The sequence below is a fragment of the Muscardinus avellanarius genome (assembly GCF_963383645.1).
Source record: "Muscardinus avellanarius genome assembly, chromosome: 20".
Lineage (NCBI taxonomy): Eukaryota > Metazoa > Chordata > Mammalia > Rodentia > Gliridae > Muscardinus > Muscardinus avellanarius.
In genome coordinates, this window is record NC_137806.1 from 19,806,417 (window position 1) to 19,827,797 (window position 21,381).

At 41.6% G+C, this 21,381-nt stretch overlaps 1 protein-coding gene across 3 annotated transcripts in view; it reads right to left on the minus strand.

Moving 5' to 3' along the window:
- CAMK1D (calcium/calmodulin dependent protein kinase ID) overlaps nt 1-21,381 on the minus strand; it is a gene marked incomplete at both ends in the record, with an annotated part of 417,729 nt that overhangs the window by 121,799 nt on the left and 274,549 nt on the right. The gene's annotated exons all lie outside the window — the stretch shown is intronic.

Genomic DNA, 21,381 nt, shown 5'->3' on the forward strand with positions numbered 1-21,381 from the left:
AAACTAAACTCAAAGTAGAGGCTGCCAGGTTTGGATTCTGTCCCCTCTTTCTCTCTCCCTTCTTCCTAGCCACCTCAAGGTGAGCAGCGTCCTCTACTGGAAGCTCCTGCCATGGGATGTTCTACCTTTCCGCAGGTCCAGGGCAACGGAGCCGGCATGGCGCCTTTGAAACTGTGTGCTGAAATAACCTTCCCCCTCTCTGTGACTTTCTCAAGGGCTTTGTCACAATGGCAGGAAGCTGACCGACAGAGGGTCACCTGTATGTTAATATCTTGTTTACTTTGTATAGACTTTTGGATCAGATGGTGAACCCTGAGTCAGAATGAACCATAAAAAATAAACTCACCAAAGGCAAACCATGTTTTCTTTTCTATTTAATAATAAATGGAATATGAAGCCATTTTAAATTACCAATTACAGCCTCAATCAAATCAATTCTTAATATCTATTCTTCTGTGGGGAGAAATCCAGTCTATGCTTTAAGAGGAGTTATCTGTTCAAACGTAATTTCGATTTTGGTGAGGGATTTTGGAGAAGCACAAACACCTTACGAAGCAGGATGTCCAATTGCCACGAGGAGAAACAGGGCATTAGAGTACACCTTGTTTAGTGAATGAGTACACTTGACCGATTAATAGAGAATAAGCTTTGCTTGAAAGGGGAAGGGGTGGGTAGGTGGAGAGAATTAAGGCTGGTTGCTGGGAAACCGCCAGCGTCAACAAATACAGTCGCCCCCAGGTGACTATAATGGTCCTAATCTGTCTCTCAGTTTAGTCCAAACTGCAGGAACACAGTGGGGGTGGAATGTGCCCCTCTTCCAAGCTATGGAGAAGGGCATTTGATGCGTCCTTTCTCCAAAGCGTAAACAGCCTTCTGAAGAATCTCACAGAACTCTGTATCACAGAGACATCTGAGGGTAGGTGAAACCGTAGAACACTGGAAATTCAAGGGATGCGTACTCCCGCGGGTCTGTGCAAGCGCTCCGCCACCTCTGTGGAGCTGAGACCTCAAGAGGAGTCTCTCCCCAGATCAGGCAGGGAAAGGCTGCTAACATTAAGGCCCCCGATTCTATTGAGCTGTTGGTTATTTTTAATCCTTTTATTTACGCATCTTCTTTCAGAAGGTAGTTAGAGGCTGGTTTGTATTTGCTCTTATTTCAATGAACAACTTTTTAATTTTGAATATTTTTAGGATGAAAGCAGAAATGTGTTCCAGAGCTAGGTGCTCAGAGCAAGTGTGGCTTTGCGACAGGCCTAACCACAGCCACACGTTCACCTGGTGGCCAGGAGAGATGCAGGTCAAGGAAGAGCTGAACAGTCCCTTAAAGGCTAGTCTGCAAAATGCAATGACACATGTCAAGATAATATTCCCTCAACTTACCAGACAAAATGAAAGCACAAAAACACTTTGTAAGCAGAGCCTGAAATGAACCGATGTTTCACTCACTTTTGATTCCCTATTGTCTCGTCCATCTCTCGAGAGCAGGGATTATTTGTTCCCAACCAATTGTAATACTTAGATCAGAGACCTGCACATATAGTCCTTAATCAGTTCTATTTATGGCTGTTCTCAAAGTCTGTCAATCACAGACACCAAAACACACTGTTCTAGGGCTTATGAGCTGAGCAGTTCCTGGGAAGCTGAGAAGGAAGAACCTGCGTCTACTACAAAGAAGGTACGATATGTGAAAGCTGCAAAGTTCACCTGGGGGTGGGGGAACCTTCTGATAGGGCAGCCCTTCACGGACACTAACCTCAGTATTCTCTCATTTTTATTTATCTTCAGAGTTGAGAGAAAGAGCCTTTTACTCCAGTCACTAGCTCCCTGGTTTGCAGAATGCCAAATGATGCTTCCTGACTTAACACAATGCCTGTGCCCTTCTGTTTGGGCACTCCTGAGCTGGCATGCACATATGCCTCGTACTTCATTTAGTGACCAGATTTTGATGAGATAAGAAAATTGAGCCAAGATTTAGGAATCTATCTACAACCACCCATCAACCACTTCACGTTACAACAAAATTAGGAGCTAAAGAACTCACAAAGATTCTATGATCCTATGTTAAAGTCACAAAGAGAATTAAACAGCATATTTTTTGTGGTAGTAGGGATTGAACTCAGGGGCATTCTACCTGAACTACACCCTCAACCCTATTTTTTTTTTTATTTTGAAACAGGGCCTCACTAAGTTTCTAAGGCTGGTTACCAACCTGTGCTCCTCCTGTCTCCGCCTCCCAAGTACTAGGAATGACAGGCGTGTGCCACCATGCCCGGCTCCCAAGCATCTTTAATCTACTGCAAAAGTAAAACCCAACAGAGAAAGATGTAAACATTTCTGGCACAAGACTTTTGGGGCAAAACCCAGTTAGCACTGTGTTAAAAGGCAATTTGTCAAAACATACTGTGTAATTTTTTTTTTCTGAGCAGAGAATCAATAAATCCACGAGAATGGCTCATCTTCAATCAACATAAATTGCTCAGAGAGATAATTGAAGACCCAAGTCATTAAGGGCTCAGTACGAAGGCTGATATTAAAGATGATTCTGTTCTGAAAATGTTCTACATCAGGTCTCTTTCTATTTAGAGTATGATATCACACATCAACACAACCACCTCCCCTCTCAATGGCATCCTTACAGAAGAAGACCCAGTGAGGTTCTGATTATGCCAGCAAAATGGATTTTTTTGGTCACAATAATAATTGATTCTCACTGCCCTAAAAACTATTGGTGGTAGTGAAATAATTACTATTGGAGGTTGGTAGTGACAGATCCTGACTGCTGGAGAGAAGCAAAGGTCCTTATAGATTTGGGAAATGGTTTTTACCCTGCAGACCAAAAACCTTATGAATATGCACAAATGGGGCCTCTTTAAAAATTAATATAGCAAAAAGGAGAGATATACAAGTAGCAAAATTTAAATATAGTAAATATATATATAAATATATATGTTTTTTCCCATTCTAAATGCCCAATCTTTCCTCCAAGAATCACCGCTTAGCAGTTTTGTATATGCACTTCCCGCACATTTTAACTTATGTGTGTACATGTAACTTTGCTTAAAAACATAAATGAGAGCACGCAGTACAATGTCATGCTGGGTGTTTATTCGTTACCATTGTATCTTTGCAATCAGCCCCTCATAGTATATGCGAAGGAACCTCACTCAGTTATATTTCCAAGTATGTGCATTAGAATGACTTTCAACATGTAGATGATATTAACTTTGAGATGGGGCAGTGAGCATCAAGAAGCCTTAGAGACAAGCGGTGCCCGTGGGAGCCACCGCTCCAATCTGCAGCTGCGCACGCCAAGGTTCCGGCTGTTGTCACTGGGACCCAAACCCAGAAAACTCAAGTCCTTTAGGTGAATAGAGAAGGCATCTGCACCCTGGCCGTAAACAGAAGGGCAGCTATCGTTTGGAGGTGATGGAACAAAATAAAAGGTGCACTTGAAGGGCAGAAGCAGGCCAGGCCGAGCCCCCTAATCCTCCTCATCTCCTGCAAAAGCTCCTGAAGAGTTTAAATTTCCCATTACTGTCCACTCATCTGTTCCGGAAAGTGAGAGTCAATCTGTCTCGGAGTGGCCGCCAGGTCCTTCATCTCCTATGACTTGGTTTCCACTCGAAAATGCCATCTACTCTCTCCATCAAGCCCAGATGATTGAGAACAGGGAAGAGAGTGAATCACCCACTGAGGAGGCCTGGGGTGACTTTTCTGAATAAAAATATGCATAATTCAGTGGCTGGAGAACTATTCTTGGAAACAGTGACGAGACTCTTTGTAAGGGCCGCGCTCAACTTACTTTCACTCAAACAAGCTGTACTTCCTGGGGAAGCAGATATTTGACAAAACTTAATAGAGCAACTTTATTGGGTTCTTGGTGGCTCTTCCCAAGGTGAGAAAGACAGTCACTTAGCACTGAGTCCTTCTATAAGATGCTAGCTGGGCATGGTGGCACACATCTGTAACCTTAGTACTCAGGAAGCTAAGAACAGGAGGATCACAGGTTTGAGGCCAGCCTCAGCAACTCAGCAAGATCCTGTTTCAAATTAAAAAATAAAATAAAATAGGGCTGGGGTTATAGCTCCTTTATAGGTAGAATGCCCCTGAATCAACCCTCAGTATCCCTCAATCCCAACCCCAACCCCACCAAAGATGCGAAAACTCAGGCATGCCTGGTATTTCCCAAATAATCCTAGCACGTAGTCATGTAGAGGTTACACTCCTAGCACAGTGGAGTTGGTAGTGGCTTCTGTTATATCCCATTCAGGAAGCAAGGCTGAACTCCTAAGGAGCCTTTAGAGAAACATTATTCGGTTACAGATCTTACTGAATCTCAGGAGGAGGCTATTGGCTCCCATTTCGATCTGGAGTATTCCATAATAACTACCAGAGAGAAATGCCTGCCTGCTTTACATAGCAAAAGGTGCCTATTCCCGGTAAACTGTATTTCCAGAATTTAGAGATCTTAACATTAAGTAAGTAAATAAATTAGTGTAATGATTAAAAAAATTGACTCAACCCTGAATGTCTTCTAAATATATTCTCTGAGGTTTTTTTATTATAAGGATTATAAATGGAGATGTATAATATCTATTTACATGAGAACCTGACAAATCATATCATATATACACTGTGGCTAGAGTAATTTGCTTAATGAACACAGGTATATAATTTTAAAACAATGAGTACTTTCTTAAAACTCATTTCAGAACCATCTCATTACTTGCATGCTTTGCAGTGTTTAGAACACATAAACCAACACTTTTCTACTCCAACTAGGAATATCATTTAAAAACTTAGCTACCCCCTTTGGTGACCCTCATGGTATAAAAGAACAAGAGCTCTTTCTTCCAAAAAAAGTGACACAAATAAGCAGGAAGCATCTTAGTTTGGATAATTTCTGGGATGCTCTCTAATGTCTGACCAGACACATCTGGCTACAGATGCTATCAGATGTCACCGGTCCACCAAACACCTCTGCCAGCTCAATGTGCACCACTCTTCCAGGAAAAATGATGGCTTCTTGTACTAAGACGTTGGGCAATACGCCCGTTGGCACCAAGGCCTCGCGCACAGGCCTCCCTGACTTGTCCCAGGCAGCACAAAGTGGTCCATGGGCTCAGTCTGCACATCACTGCCGCAAAGGCAAAATTACCCATCCTTAATCATTTCTGTATCTTGTGGCTTAATTTGTTTGTTGCAAAAGCATTAAATATCACATCTATATTCAATGCAATCTCATCACTTTTAGAGTGCACTTATGCATCCATTAAGAGTGAAAATACCATGTCTGGTTGTCCTTAAATGTTTTCAGTATAATTTTCTTAGTCACTAGGGGCCCGAATAGATGTTTATTGAAAGGGAGGATGGAAGGGAAGGTATAGTGGAGTGAGCATGGTGATACACACCCATGATCTCAGTTAATGGGGAGGCTGAGGCAGGAGGACTGCAAATCAGGTCAGCCTGGTTAATTTAGCCAGACGCTATCTCAAAATAAAATAGAAAGGGCTGTTGACGCATTTCCTGCTTGACCAGTTGTGTATGACCTGGGTGCAATCCCTAGTATGAAGGGAGGAAGGGAGGGAAAAGAAAGGAGAAATTCTAAATGGTAAAGTTTAAATCAAAATCTTAGTTCAAATGAACTATTCTATAGGTACTGTTATTTTGCTACTTTTCTTTGACAAGTCCTTCCTTTTTTTGATAAGCACTTCAAAAAGATAAACCTTGTAAAATAAATTGTCCCTAATAATGATTTTTAATGCTTCCCCCACATTGGATCGTGCAATAAAATCAGACTTCTCAATTTCTTTCCCTCGCCATACAGATATAAAATTGCCCAATTAAAAATAGGAGCACCATCCACCAAGACACTTTCCACAGACTGAATTATTTCAAAGCACAATTAAGGATTCTTAAAAACTCTTAGACACTATTTGAGCTTTCATCACTTAATTTGCTCAGTTTCTTTTGTAGGGATTTGTTTCAAGATTTATTTTCAATGACTGCAACTGCCTGCAAACTTCAAACACTATTGTTTGGGATACTTAGTATGTTGAGACATTGATTACAGATCTCAAATTGTCTTAATTATCCAATGCAGCCAGAACAAAAGAAAGGTTTACAAAAAAAGTCTGATACCAGTTTAGTCTATTTGATTTCCAAAGTACTCCCTTCGAAGGCTGTGGAGCAGGTAGCTTAGGAATAACAAGAAATGTCTAGAATAAATGGAATACAGGAGGACAGAAGGCTCCAACGAGAATCACAGAAAGTTCAGAGTGGAGCTGAGGACTGGGCTGAGACTGGAAACCATCTCATTCTCAGCAGTCCTTACTCTCTCAACTACATGCTGTCCTGCAGGGGACCCAGCAACCCGGACACAGATGCAGACAATGCAGGCGGCCAGCTGCATTGATGTGTTCTGTATCTGCAAGGCGTGCTCGGGCAAAGCAGGAAGGGTGCTGCCAGCAGAGGGGCCCTGGAGACATCTGAAGGCGGGAGTCTGAATAGGGACGCGCAGGGGAGTCACTGGAGGATCCTCAGCAAGGCCAGAGAGAGCTGTGGCCGCTCTGGGGAGCGGGCTTCTAGAACGTGGCCATGGGGCCCTGTGGCCTCGCTCAGAGCTGTAAGACAGGAGCTGGTCAAGGAGCACAGGGGCTCATGTTGGGGGTTGTCCACAGAGACACTGGAGGTGCCACGCTGCTCATCCTGGGCACAGAAGTTGAGGGAGGGGTAGAAACCTACAGGTCAGTCCCCAGAGCCATCCCTGCGTGAAAGAGCGTGGCCAGGATCAGGTGCTGGCACAAACACGGAGTCTCAAGCCTCTGGCTGGGCAGGAGCTTAAAAACCCCAACCACAGAGAAGCAAGGATTTTTTTTTTTAAATTTCAAGATGTAAAATTAATCACTCTAGTACAGCAGAGGGGATCTAATGGAATTTTAAACACCTGCTTCCATGCTGGAACCAGAGATTCACAATAACCACCGTGTACATTCCCTGCCCCGAGGAGAAACTCCCCTTCCCCGACAGTCCCTACGGCCTGTGGGGCTGCCACACCTGCAGCGTCACCAACGTGTGCTATTCATAACACTCTGCAAACTCAAGACGAGAATCAGGTTTAGAAATACCACCTCAGGCCAGGCGTGGTGGCGCATGCTTGTAATCCCAGCATTTGGGAGGCAGAGACTGGAGGATCGCGGTTTCCAGACAGTCTCAACTACTTAGTGAGGCCCTTTGCAACTTGCGAGACCCTGTTTCAAAAAATAAAAATACTTAAAAAATAGGGCTGTGCCCTGGGTTCTACTGGTTTTGCCAGTACAACGACAAAAAAAAAAAAAAAGAGAGAGAGAGAAAGAAATAAAGAAAGGGAAAGGAAGGGAAGGGAAGGGAAGGGAAGGGAAGGGAAGGGAAGGGAAGGGAAGGGAAGGAAGGAAGGAAAAAGAAATACCACCTCAGGAGCTGGAAAGGCTTCACTAGAAAATGCAGAAAATCTGACGATTGGATTTCTAACATCCGAAGGATTGATGCTGAGAATATGGGGACTGCAAAAGACACGTGAGACCATGGCATTTTAAACCTGAGATCCAACAATGACGACGATGACGAAAGCAGGCCAGGTCCAAGCTATCAGCAAACTCATCAAAGGGGAAGGGAGCCCGGAGTCTGTGGCACCCGCCCTACCTCTGCTCAGCACTCCTTCCACACGGGGCATTCCAAAATTAATACCTTAAATAAACCTTGTGAGGCATCCCCCAAATCTCATTCTGGAGAAAAGTTCCCAAATGAGAACACGTGGATGCTAACACCTCCACTTTCCCCAGGAAATAATCGCTGAAAAAACCACTCAAGTTTCCTTGATTCCTACAAAGGGGCAGTGGCTTCCTCAAAAAGACGCTAATGCTTCAAGCTCACCCCAGGCAACTGTCCTGCTTCAACCGTCCCGGCCCTGTAGGAACTCAAACCCAAATGGGCAAGGCAGCACACAGCCTCTGGAAACACTGCACATGGCAAGCATGCTTTGGAGAGTTCTGGGGCCCCTTCCTCACCCCCTGCTGCCCCTGTGGCTCTTGGACAGTCAGAAGCCTGGGCCCTGTGGCCCCCTGGGGACCCTCAGCTGCACCCTCCAACCTGCTCACTGGCTCCTTCCAGCCAAACAGATTCTTTTTTTCATAAATAAACAGCACATCTTTTCTCAGGACCCTGTGCCTAAGGGTCCTCTGCAGGATGCTCTGGGACTCACAGCTGCAAGCAGGGAAGGCCACATGATTTGAAGGGTCCAGTGCAAAATAAAAAAATAAATACCTAGGTGCCCACTGACGGATGAATGGGTGAAGAAAACGCAGTGTATACACACGATGGAGCACCATTTAGTCATTAAAAAGAATAAAGTCCTGTCATTTGTGCTAAGGGGATGAACCTGGAGGACATTATGTCAAGGAAGGTTAGGCATGTCCTCACTTACATGCAGAGGCTGAAGAGGTTGGTCTTACAGAAGTAGAGAGCAGAATAGCGCTTGCCAGAGTCTGGGAAGAGGGGGACAGAGGGGCAAGGTGGAGAGGGGATGGCTAGTGGGTACAGGGAAACAGCTTCTTACATTAAACCGCACAGGCAGGTAGCTATGATTGACGACAATTAATTGCATATTTCAAAATAACTAGCAAGTAGGATTTTTGAGTGTTCACATCACAAAGAAGTAACAAATGTTTGAGCTGATGGATATGCCAGTTACCTGAACTGTGATCATTACATATATTGAAATGTCACACCAGACCCCATATGCATGCATAATTATTGCCAATTAAAATGTAAAATAAGTAAATATGTTTTTTGCAGCACTGGGGATGGAACGCAGGGGTATTCTACCTCTGAGCTACACCCTCAGCCTTATTGTTTTTATTCTTTATTTTGAAACTGGGTCTCACTAAGTTGCAAAGAGCCTCATTAAGTAGTAGCTGAGGCTGTACATGAACCCATGATTCTCCTGTCTCAGCCTCCCAAATGCTGGGATTACAAGCATGTGCCACCATGCCCGGCTCTAAAATAAATAAATATATTAAGATAGTCTTTTTTAAAATAAAAATACAAGCTGGATGTGGTGGCGCTTGCTTGTAATCCCAGCACTTGGGAGGTGGAGACAGGAGGATTGCGCTGGTTCGAAGCCAGCCACGCTGGCTTAAGAGACCCTGTTTCCAAATAAAAATATAAAATAGGTCTGGGAGTATAGCTGGGAGGTAGAAGGGTTTCCAGGAATCCCAGTACCACCAAATATATATATATATTTCTTGTTCACAGAGCATGTTTACCATGGTTCTTAGGTGATGTGGTACTCTTCCGTGCAGCAAGCACAGACCCCCGCATAGATCTGGCGCCAGCCCCCACTGGCATCCTGGGCGCCATCTGACCCACGCCCTCCTCACACCTGGGCCCAAGGCCACCTTTGGCACAAGCCCTGCTGTCCCTACCAACTTTACTTATAAAACACGCATTCAAAGACAAGATGATTGTCATTAGAAATTTCCAGACGGCAAGCACAAAGCCTTACAACCCAGGTGCGGGGCAGGTGATCCTGGGCCCAGGAGGCCAGGCCTGGCCAGGTGGCTTTCCACCTCACCTCTGCCCGGTCTTTGCTCAGAGGTCGCCTTGCCAGTCAGCACTGAAAAGCCAACACCCACCGCCTTCCAGCTCTCCCAGTCTCCTCACCTTCTCTTATTTTTTCCCCAACCTGCCTTGCAGACACCAGATCTCTCGGCATCTGCATGAAAACCACTCATGCAGCCATAGGCAAGATCTCAACGCGAGAAATAAGCCCCGAGAGAAGGTGTGGTCTCTGGCCAAAAGTACTCTCCACTTTTAGATATTCTTTCATAACTATTATTCTTTTGGTAATGATTCTTTTAACTCTCCACACGAATTGCTCCGGTGGTGTAAGATCAGGACTGTGAGAGAAACTGAGTCCGTGGAAAATAAAGTTTCTGGTAATTTGTCCAAACCTCTAAATGTCCTCGGCTTTGTTCAAATGGTAATAAAATCTAGTTAGAATTTAGATGCAGTGGCAGCATTCCAGTCAGTAATTACAAACGCAGATTTCCCCTCAATCTCTGACCTTCAACCTAATCACTAACTTACAACAAAAAAGGCCCTAGAGGGGGAGGCGACTCTATGCCTCTATTTACCCCTCTCTTTGTGATCCTGCCCAGATACGGGAAGACAAACGTTGGGTGTAACATCAAAGCAACCTAGTTTATGAGCAACTAATACTGCCCAATACAATGGAGCTGAAGGCTAGGAAGATTCTTGACCTTTACACCCAGTATGAGCCCTGCCCGAGATGGGAGGGGCGCCACGTGGCCCAGGAAAGGATATTGCAAAGGGTCTGGGACAGGAATATGGATTATTTATAAGGTGAATAGGTTTCTAATAGGCCTATCGTTTGAGGAAAAGTGTTTCACAGCTAAGGAAGTATATCTGACAACTAAATCTAAAAACTACATGGTATTTTTGGTGTTTGTCTGCCAAACTGTGTTGTGAGTTTGCTTAAGCTTTCAGATTTTAGAAGGCAAGGCGAGCGAGACCTGAGAAAACTCTATCACATCCACCTGGATCACCACATCTCCCCATGCCTGCCATACGGACTGAGCCCTAAGGATGGAAAGTTCCAAAAAAGTTAAAGAAGATTCCCTGAGTGCCCTCCAAGCCTTGGGCGTGCCCGTTTCTTCTGGAAGATTGCCTTTTGGAACTGCCTGTCTGGGAGAAGATCCGGAGTTAATCTCTTGAAAGCCGAAAGCCGGACTAATTTTTTTTACCTTTGTTTACATATTATTCACTATTGTTTTGCAGTGATTGCATTCACCTCTTTTTCTCTTATTATTAACATTACTGGTGAAGGGTATAAATTTTTCGGGGTTCTTGTAATAAAGTGTCATTAGCTCAAGAAGCTCTTGTCCATATCAGATTCTTTCCAGAAGCACCGCGAGTAGGAACTTAAAGAAATTTATTTCCTAGAAGGGAAAGAATCACTGCAGATAAGAGGCTGCAGTACGTCACCCTATCCTCCCCCATCTTTTCTGAGATTTTCGATCGTGAGTGGGATCACCCCAGTCCCAACTGAGCCGGTTTGCGGCACTGCCTGGCATATTCGCTTGTTTATTGAGTTAGCTGTCTGCCTGATGTCTGTCTCCTATGGTCACATAAGCTTTACTGCTTTGAGAGCTCAATGAATTCACTGCTATTCGGGCCCCTGGCTAGTGACGCCAGACACATGGCGGGGTCTCCATGCTCCATAGATGACTTGTTGAGTGGACGAATGACCGATCAGGATGATACTAATGAGCAGTACAGATAAGAAACATCACAGAATTTCAGGAAAGAGAAAATCCCCATGACCCAGCCTCCGGGAGCAGAGAGGATGCGCAGCTCATGGGGGAGGAGAGGGGCAGCTGGTGGTTGCAGTGATGGTTTTCCTTGAGGATGGTGTGGCATGCTCTGGGGCCCAGGGAGAGCCCTGTGGGGGACACACCTTGAGTGAAGGAGAGTGAAGAGATGGCCAGGTGGAGATGCCGGGGTGCAGGGTGGCCTGAGCTCCCTGCAGAAGGCCATTAGGAGTCCAGGTGGACTATGGAGGATTTGGCCTGGTGCAATGCTCTAACATGAAACAGAGGCTCTGGATGCCTAAGAGGAGTCAGGGCATTACAGAAATTTGGAAGATATGAGAAATGTAAATATCACATACAGAGGGAATATATGAGGTAACTGATTTGATTGGAGTAGAGTGCTTTTTTATGAAGTCAACAAATAGAATTTCAGTTTGGAAACATATCAAGCTATAATGTCTAATGTGATATATTTTGAAATTTATTACTTTGTGGTTGCTCTTTTCATAAGCTCCCAGTTTTTTAATCTACTAGGGAAAAGGAAGCAACAAAATCTGTGGGGAAACTAAATTTTTTTATTTAAAAAGTCTGAGCTTGCCAACTCTCAAGTATTGGATTAATCCTTAAATCAAGTAAATATCTATGCGCTTCATAGTGAAGAAAGAGAGAATTTCTGAAATTGATGCTTTATATTCTAAGCCTGAGTCTTCTCCTATGTACTTTCATGGATTCTCAAAATCAAGTATTAATGACCAGATGCTATTTTTAAAAACATATGCAATTGTTTCTATAATGCATGTGATTTGGGCCTGAAGTATAACATGGAGGTAGACTGTTTGCCTAGCATTGTGAGTCATGGGTTCAATCCCCAGCATTATATATATAATTATTATGTGCAATTTAAGAACTCACTAGATGTTTAATGAAAGGAGGACAACATATACCCATGAAAGGGTTAATTCACCCTGAAGATATCACAATAATAATAATAATAATAATAATAATAATAATAATATAAAACATATAAGCAACAACCATGAGAGTTCCAAAATATGAAACAAACATATAAAGAGATAAAGAGTTCTATGATAATAGTAGGAGACATCAATATACCACTTTTAATAATAGAAGAACATAATAAAAGTTCAAAAAGAAACAGAGGACACGGACAAGGCTACGGACCAAGTGGACCTACTAGATATGGACAGAACACTCCAGCCAGCAACAGCAGAAACATATTTTCCTCAAGTTCACATGGGACACACTCCAGGAGATACCATATGTTATGCCACAAAATAAGTCTTAATGAATTTTAAAAGACTGAATTATACAAATATCTTTTCTAATCACAATGGAAGAAAACCAGAATCAACAGCAGAGGGAAAACTAGAAAATTCACAAATATGCGAAAATGAGAGAAAATGCTCACACAACCAATTGACCAAGGAAGAAATCACAAGGAAAACTGGTGAGTATCTTAAGACCAATGAAAATAAAAACACAACATACCAGAACTATGGGTGCAGCAAAAGCGGTATCAAGAGGAAATTTATAGCTGTGAATGCTTGCATTAAAAAGATGAAAGATCTCAAAAAGTATGACTACCTACTAGTAATTTCAAATAGTCGATCCTAGCAAGATCAGTTCATGATTATATTGGGCCTTGTTTTTTCTTGCTTTTTTTTTTCTTTAGCATTAGCTTTGGACCTTGGTTTTTCTTTTTCTTTTTTAATTTTAATTAAGCTTCTTGCGCTCTTTATATCTCTGTAGGATTTCCAGTGGCAGAAAATAAATAAGTAAATAATAAAGTGTATTTGCTATTTAGCCTGAAGGGTGACAAAGCAATAACATATACCAAGGTACTGAGCTGGCCTCTGCCAGTGCCTGCAGATGTACCTCCTACCAAGATGCCAGGCAGCTCTGCCAGCCCAGGCAAACTGAAGCCTGAAAGGATGAAAGCCCTCCTCATGGATAAAACCCCTCACAGACTGAGCCCTACACAGACCGAGCCCTCACAAACAGAGCCCTTCAGAGGCAGAGCACCTCATGGATGGAACCCCTCAGGCTGAGCCCCGCACAGATGGAGCATCAGATGGCGCGTCTTACAGGCGAGGCTCCTCACAGACTGGCCTCCGTCCCACCCAGGCTCCTTAACGCCTCTTTCTGCACCGGCCCCTGTGCCAGGAGCACAGCCCCCACTGTACTCCCGTACATCCATCTGGCTAACTCTTAATCAGCCTCGCTTTAGGACGTCTCTTCTCAGAGCAGCCTTCACAACGCTCAAAGAAAGCAGTGTTGTGGGTTAGTCTCTCCTCCACGAAGAGCTACAAAGGATGTGCTGTGCTGTGCCCCAAACTCCTCCCCAGCCGCCCACTACCGACCAGAAGCCACAGGCCTGCTAGGCTCCCAGTTAGTGTCTGTGGTGGTCAAAGATAAGATTTTGGTAATTTATATGTAAATAAGTTAAGGTATTATATTCACAAACACTTTTTCTTCATTATCATGCATGGCTACTTACAGAAGGCTTTCTATTGAGAGTAATAATTTGTGTTCTAATTAAAAATGTTTCTGGGAACACAGTGTGTAAATTATGAATACAATATCCCCATGGAAGCTAACACTGCTGACCCCCCAAATGGGGGACTATTCAAACAGCTTCATGCACAAGCCAACACAGGACATAAACCATATTTTCTCTTGGAAGCTGCATGAATTTTCATGTCCTGGGCTACTCAGGAACCAATTAATATTCTTTAAAGAATGGGTGTTTGGCCTGTAGTTTTTCAAGCTCAGCATGTAGCTGGTTGTATATATTTGAATGTAAAAGAAATATTAGAAATATTTGTACCTCACGTGGAATGAGCGCGATCCAGTAAAGCATTAATACTGGTCAAATGTTCGCATCCATTGAAAAACCATTTAAGGAAAAACATGGTGAGTTTTATGAATGGAATGAGAGTCCTAGGAAACCTCTGCACTATTATTACAAAAACATATTTTTCCCTCACAAACCACCATAAGCTACAGGATATTTTTTTAGCTAGCTCTACTTTTAGAATACATACTGAATTGCAACTAATAAAATTTTCCAGGTAAATTGAATTATTCATATTAAGAATATCTAAAAGATTTTTTCTTAGAAGAATTTATCTACATCTTATATTATACTGGTCAAACGTACACACTGAGTACACAGACGTGGTGGTGCACGCCTGCAGTCCCAGTACTCAGGAGGCTAAAACAGGAGTGTCACAGGTTCACAGCAAGCCTCAGCAACTTGGCAACTCCCTTTGCAACTTAGTGAGACCCTGTTTCAAAATTAAAAATATAAAATGGGCTGAGGGATGTAGCTCAGAGGTAGACACCCCTGGGTTCAATCCCCAGTAAGGTGCACATATACAAACACACACACACACACACACACACACACACACACACAGGGTGGGGGAGGGAGAAAGGGAGGGAGGGAGGGAGGGAGAGAGAGAGAGAGAGAGAGAGAGAGAGAGAGAGAGAGAGAGAGAGAGAGAAAGAATATATGAGAATGATGCCACTGGGTGGCTAATTTGTTTTTGTTTTTTGTTTTGTGGTACTGGGGTTCCTGGAAACCCTTCTACCTCCATGCTACACTCCCAGACCTATTTTATATTTTTATTTGGAAACAGGGTCTCTTAAGCCAGAGAGGCTGGCTTCAACCTACGTGATCCTCCCGTCTCCGCTTGTGTGCACCACCACGCCCGGCTTGTGGGTGGCTAATTTGGCTTAAGCAGATGATCCAACCACACTCTGGTCAACTTCTTCATGTACAATTGGTATATTCCTAAGTTTATTGTCAAGATTCCATGAGAAAATGAATGTGTGTCAGCCATTACTGTTTTCTATGTGATGTGAACTGAGCCAGTAGTTACTGAGTGCCTCTCATGAGGTGCAGGCAGTGTTCCAGCAGCCCACAAAGCAGGAGTAACTTTTCTGATGGCGATCGGTGCTACAGAGAGAAATCCAACTGGGGAGGGGCACAGGGAACGAACGTATTTGTGGCAGGAGTTAGTGGAGAGAATTGCTATTTTATCTGCAGGAGACTCAGGGAAGTAGCTCAGTGAAGGGTGACATGGGAAAAACATCTGAGTATTTTCCTTCAGTGTGCATTCTAGGCAGGGGGAAGGTGGGAACAAAGGTGCGGTGGCGGCTGCCGCTGAGTGAAAGAGGGAACTGAGACAGGAGGTCAGGTGTTTCTGGGGCCAGATGCAGCCCTGGAGGCCACTGTAAGGTCTTTGTCTTGACTCTGAGACAGAAAGCCCAATAGGTTCAACAAAGGCATAACAAGGTCTGGCTGACACGTTGAGCGTCGGTGGGGGAGCAAGGCTGGGGCAAGGGCCAGGTTTTCTATAGAATGATGCTTGGCCAGGACGGTGCTGTGGAAATGATAAGCAATGGATTTGCTGTATATGGCCATGACCAATGGATTTGCCAGTGGGCGGGTTTATTGGGCTAAGAGAAAAGGATGAGTCAGGAATTGACTCTAGGTTTTTGGCCCAGGCAACTGGAGGAACAGAATTGTCATTTGCTAAGATGAGACAGACATCAGGAGGAGCAGATTTTGTAAAAAATTGGGATTTATTTTGGATCTGGTAAGTGAGCGATGATAATCACACAGCCAAGTGGTACTGTTGAGAAGACAGTTGGATATACCAGCCTGGAGTTCCGGGGAGGGGTCCAGGCTAGAGATAGAGATTCAGGAGTTACCCACATATGCAAGTTTAAAAACATTTTTAAAAGTTGAGAACATGATATGATTCAAGGATAATATCTATTTCTCTTTCTTAAAGTATTTCTGATGTTTCCTTTTGAATTGTTTCAGCCTGAAGTCTATGGCAGTAAGGTACCTTATCGTCTCCAAATGCATGGGCTGCTATTCCACAAGCAAAGTTGAAAATGAAATAAACTCAAAACAAACTGTTTATAGTGTATCTCTCAATGCCATACTAACATCCCGCTTTATAAAGGAGAACATTCCAAAAATTAATATTTTAAAGAAAGGTTTTTGTCCAAAAACCCCAAAATTTAAATATAGAGCTCTCTAAACAGTCAAGTCTCTTTTCTGCAGAAGCATGGCAACAAATACACTATAATAGCCAGAATCAAAATAGTGATCTGAAAAGTAATAAAATCAGGTGCCATGCATCCTTTAATTTATTTGCTCTTCCATGCTCAACATGAGGTTTCCTAGGAAACTGGAAACCTACCAGGCAGGACTCCTATGAAATAACAGCCCCCTATAAAGTGTTGATTTCTAAGTATTTAGAAATCAAGGACTTTCTAAGTTTTTCTAAAACAAAAGCAAACACAAACAAACCAAAAAAAAAAGAACAAAATAAAACCACTTTTCACTGACTCAGACAAAAATAAATATGAGTTCTTAAGAACAAAAACTATGGAGCTTTGTTAAACAAAAACCAAAATACAATCACAAAAATACAGCCCACCTACAAAATCCTCAAACCAAACCAAAGGCTTTCCTAATCTTATTTTTAAAAAGGTTCAGTTATTGCTTCTTTTTACTTTTCTTCTTCTTCTTTGGTTATTACTTTCTTTAAAACTCTGTAATTTAGTAATTAATGGATGAAAAAGGTGTTAATTGGACTTCTAAACCATCTGACAAAATATTTTAAAGTTATAATTATGAAATTAAGATATACTTAATACTTAAAACTAAACTCAACGTTTTACCAAAAAATTTTTGTGGACCAAGTAATATTAATGCCAATTGCAGATGATATGATTGTTTTGATAAAAATACTAAGAAATACACAAAACAACTACTAGAGTGAGTGAATTTAGCATAAAAGTCAATTTTTTATATAACAGCAGTAAACAACTAGAAAAATGAAATGAAATCCATTCACAGTTGGGTCCATAAAACAAAATACTTCAGAATAAACTGAACAAACATGTGGAAGGCCTACATGCTGAAAACTATAAAACATGATTGAGGGTGACAAAAGACCTAAACAAATGGAAAGATTGATCCTGCTTATGAATTGAAAAGCTCAATTTTTTTCAGTTGTCAATGATCTAAAATTGATATACAGATTCGATGCAATCCTAAGCTAAATTCCTGCAAGCATTTTCAAAAGCTGATTGTAAAGTTTTATGAATGTGAACAGTCTATTTTAAGAATCCCAGAGATATTTTAAGAAAGAGCAATGAAATTAGAAAACTGTGATGCCTAATTTCAAGACTTACTGTAGAGCTACACCAGATCTTAGTCAAAAGACTGAGAAGTGGTAATACAAAGCCACAATAAACAAGACAGTATGGTATTACAAAAGGGACTGATATATAGAGTAATGGACCAGAAAAATGAACACAGAAATTAACCCAGCCACATAGAATCAACTGATTTTTGACAACCAGACAATTAACTGGGAAAAATAAAAGTCTTTGCAACAAATGGCTCTGAAATAACCCTTTGGAAAATACAAATACTGTCTGTACCTCACTCCATACGTTAAAACTAACCAGAAATCGATCTCAAAATATACCTAAGTAGAACAGCTCAATCTATAACATTTCTAGAAGAAAAAAATTGCAAACTTAGATTAGGTGAAGACCTCATACAGACAAAATCAAACAAAAACAAAAAATCCCCAGAACACACCAAATCATTAGAAAAATCAAATTGAACTTTATCTCCATTAATATTTTCCCAATTCAAAGGTATCATCAAGAATTAGGTGATAATTTCTTAGGTATGATACCAAAAATATATGCAGAAAGAGAAAAAATAAAGTAGATGGTATAAAAATTAAAAAAAAAACTTTTGTGCTGCAAATTATATAATCAAAATAAAAAGATTGGCCAGGCGTGGTGGCACATGCTTGTAATCCCTGCACTTGGGAGGTGAAGACAGGGGGATTACGCAGGTTCGAAGCCAGCCTTGCTGGCTTAAGAGACCCTGTTTCCAAATAAAAATATAAAAAATAGGTTTCTGGGAGTGTAGCCCGGAGATAGAAGGGTTTTTCCAGGAACCCCAGTACCACCAAAAAATTAAAATTAAAAATAAAATAAAATAAAAAAGATTGAATTATCTGTAGCACAAAAGAAGAGAATCATTGTAAACCATGTGCCTGATAAAGGTCTTCTATAGAAAATACATGAGGGATTATGATTCAACAGTAAAAGACAAGCTACTCGATTTAAAAATAGAAAGAGAAGGGTTAGGGGTTAGGTAGGGGCTGAGTGGGTGATGTGTGCATCCATATCTTCACAAAATTTTTTCCCCATTGAGATGTATGACTACAATGCACTAATAAAAATTTATTTTAAAAAATAAAATAAAAATAGAAAAATGATTTGGATATTTCTCCAAAAAAGATACACGAGTGGCCAATAAACACATATAAAAATATTTGTCATCAAGGAAATAAAAATCCAACTGAGAGATACCAGTTCATACCCACAGGAGGACTATCATCAAAAAGGCAGACAATAACAAGTGTTGGTAAGGATGTAGAGAAGTTGGAATCCTCATCCGATGCACAAGGGGTTGTAAAATGATACAGTCATTTTGAAAAACATTTGGTAACTTTTTAAAATTTAAACACAAGCTAAGTGTGATGGTGCACAACTATAATTCCCAGTTCTTGGGAGGCTGAGACAGGAGGATCACAGGTTCGAGACCAGGCTCAGCAACTTCGTGAAATGCTCAGTAACCTAGTGAGACCCTGTTTCAAAATAATATAGAAAGGTCAGGGGATGTAATGTGGAGGTTTGTAAAATGCCCCTGGGTCCAATCCCTAGTACAAGGATAGGAAGGAAGGAAGGAAGGAAGGAGAGAAAGAAGGAAAGAAAGAAAGAGAGGGAGGGAGGGAGGGAGGGAGAGAGAGAGAGAGAGAGAGAGAGAGAGAGAGAGAGAGAGAGAGAGGGAGAGAGAAAGGAAGGAAGGTAAAATTTAAATCTAGTAGGACTTTATTTCATAAAATTAAAGACCATCTGCAGAAACATCCTAAAGAAATAATGCAGCTATCCATAAAGAAACCAGCATACACCAAGAACCTGTTTTAGTGACATTTTTTCATACATTTTCACATTCATTACAATGTAAATAATATTTTATCTCCATTTCTTCCCATTATGGAAACTGGTACTCTAAGAGGCCTAGTTATTTGCCCCAATTTACCAATAGTGAGAAGTAAATTTGTGATTTATATATTTGGGGCACTTTAACTGGTGAATCCAATATATTTTCATACACACAAAAATAAAGCAAGCGTACATATGTAACTCTGGATTAAAGCATTAGTACTTTCTGCATTACCAATAAAAAGTCACCCAGCTTAAAACATATAGTTGATATTTATGGGACTTGTGCTTATCATTAAAATATTATATTCTTCTTACGAGGTGTTCAGTATTTGAAAGCGAGTCATCAAATCTTTTTTTAAGGTGCTGGGAATTAAATCCAGGAGGATTTTTACCATGAACTATGCCCTAGGCCTTTTATATTCTGTTTTTTTTTTTTTTAAAGACATGGTCTCTTTGCAGGGCGTGGTGGCGCATGCTTGTAATCCCCGCACTTGGGAGGCAGAGACAGGAGGATCGCGCAGGTTCGAAGCCAGACGCGCTGGCTTAGGAGACCTTGTTTCCAAAAATTAAAAAAAGTATAAAATAGGTCTGGGAGTGTAGCCCGGAGGTAGAATGGCTTCCGGGAACCCCAGTACCACCAAAAAAAAAAAAAAAAAGACATGATCTTGCTATATTGCCCACACTGCCCTCTAACTTACAATCCTCCTGCCTCAACCTCCTGAATCACTAGAATCACAGATGTGTGCCATCATACCTGGTCAACTAAATCTTTAAAGAGTAGGCTCTATAATAAAGTCACATGAGCTCCCAATATGTGTCCCCGAATTGGGGGGAAATTATTGTAAATTACTGTGTAGAAAAAAAACTAGCAATGCAGCAAATTATAAAATCAACAAAAAGAGCAAGAAACTAGGAAAGATTGTAGCTAGGTCATGGAAGAATTAATGCTCAACCAATCAGTTAACTGTTTAAACTGACTTAATGTCCATCTCAGTGAAAAATCAGATGCCTTCAAGTTGAGCATTCTAAAAATATTTACACAAAGATGCCATAACCTTCTAAAATATTTTAAATATAATGAAAAGTTAAATAAATGTCATGATGAGCTGGGCATGATGGTACACCCTTGTAATTCCAACTAGCCAGGAGGCTGTGGCAGGAAGACCAAAAGTTTGTGGCCAACTTGGGCAAGTTAGTGGGACCTTCTCTCAAAATAAAAAATATAAAATAAAATAAAAAGAATTGGAGATGGAGCTCAGTGGCAAAGTGTTTGTCCAGCATGTGCAAGGCTCTGGATTCAATCCCCAGTACTTAGAAAACAAACAGAACAGTGCAGACATGAGTGCTTATTTGTATCCTAACATGATCCCAAGATAATGTATTGCTTAAAAATTTATAAAGAAGAGAATACATTAAAAATAAATCGTAAGCTTAACCATCATTCTTCTGCATACCTTCAGCGATTCAAAGACTGAAAGTCATTAATAATTAATGAAATTAAATATGTGTTTCTATCTTCAACAAAAATCCTCTGCAGTCATAAAACTGAAGCATGTGGTATTCCAGAATTTATTTCCTCAGGTTACGGCTAAAACACAACATTCTGGAGCAGTTTCCATCACGGAATTCTAGGAAGCGTCCTTGGATGCTCCCAGGAATCATAACACTGAAACACTTAAGCAAGTGAGGAGGCTAATTTCAGCTTACATTTTAAAAAAAACAACGTTCAAGGAAAGCTTCTACCTGAATTTTCTTTTTTTTTTTTTTGATGGTACTGGGGTTCCTGGAAGCCCTTCTATCTCCGGACTACACTCCCAGACCTATTTTTACATTTTTATTTGGAAACAGGGTCTCCTAAGCCAGTGCGCGCGCGGCTGGCTTCGAACCTGCGCAATCCTCCTGTCTCTGCCTCCCAAGCGCGGGGATTACA